Here is a 1,328-nt window from a genome sequence, read left to right as displayed (position 1 = left end):
ACCTCCATCCTGTATACTATATATATAATAGTCACCTCCATCCTGTATACTATATATATATAATAGTCACCTCCATCCTGTATACTATATATATAATAGTCACCTCCATCCTGTATACTATATATATAATAGTCACCTCCATCCTGTATACTATATATATAATAGTCACCTCCATCCTGTATACTATATATATAATAGTCACCTCCATCCTGTATACTATATATATATATAATAGTCACCTCCATCCTGTATACTATATATATAATAGTCACCTCCATCCTTTATACTATATATATAATAGTCACCTCCATCCTATATACTATATATATAATAGTCACCTCCATCCTGTATACTATATATATAGTAGTCACTGTGATCACTTACAGGAGAAGATGTGCAGCAGCTGATGCTGAGGAGCAGACAAGGGGTTAAGCCTGGACCATTATTCGTAGCTCCTCCCCCCATGTGGTGACATCACACATACACTGCATCCGCACACTGGAGGAGGCTGCAGCATCGGAGCCCGCAACACCCGAGGCCGAGACACCAGGTGAGGGGGATAGAGACCAAGACTGACCCCGGGGGCGAGGACGGAGGGACCCCACACCCCCTATATACCGGACACCCCCCTATATATATATATATATATATATCTCCTCTATATATAATACAGGACACCCCCTATATACCGGACACCCCCCTATAGATATATATATATATATATATATATATATATATATATATATATATATATATATATCTCCTCTATATATAATACAGGACACCCCCTATATACCGGTCACCCCCCTATATACATATCTCCTCTATATATAATACAGGACACCCCCTATATACCGGTCACCCCCTATATACATACCTCCTCTATATATATAATATACAGGACACCCCCTATATACATACCTCCTCTATATATATAATATACAGGACACCCCCGCTATATACATACCTCCTCTATATATATAATATACAGGACTCCCCCTATATACATATCTCCTCTATATATAATACAGGACACCCCCTATATACCGGACACCCCCCTATATACATATCTCCTCTATATATAATACAGGACACCCCCTATATACCGGTCACCCCCCTATATACATATCTCCTCTATATATAATACAGGACACCCCCTATATACCGGACACCCCCCTATATACATATCTCATCTATATATAATACAGGACACCCCCTATATACCGGTCACCCCCTATATACATACCTCCTCTATATATATAATATACAGGACACCCCCTATATACATACCTCCTCTATATATATAATATACAGGACACCCCCGCTAT

General features: G+C 38.9%; 1 protein-coding gene across 2 annotated transcripts in view; it reads left to right on the top strand.

Annotated features, from left to right (window-relative positions):
- Nucleotides 1–408: 408 nt before the first annotated feature.
- Nucleotides 409–1,328, top strand: part of LOC130350852 (fibronectin type III domain-containing protein 4-like) — a 42,067-nt gene continuing 41,147 nt past the window's right edge. The window contains exon 1 of one of the 2 annotated variants that reach the window (XM_056554896.1): nt 409–550. The gene's annotated coding sequence lies outside the window, so the exon portion shown is untranslated. The remainder of the gene's footprint in view (nt 551–1,328) is intronic. The other variant, XM_056554895.1, reaches the window with a different exon arrangement.

Source organism: Hyla sarda, unplaced genomic scaffold, assembly GCF_029499605.1.
Source record: "Hyla sarda isolate aHylSar1 unplaced genomic scaffold, aHylSar1.hap1 scaffold_951, whole genome shotgun sequence".
Classification (NCBI taxonomy): domain Eukaryota; kingdom Metazoa; phylum Chordata; class Amphibia; order Anura; family Hylidae; genus Hyla; species Hyla sarda.
The sequence above is the reverse complement of the archived record's forward strand: the minus strand, read 5'-3'. Positions and strand labels throughout refer to the sequence as shown.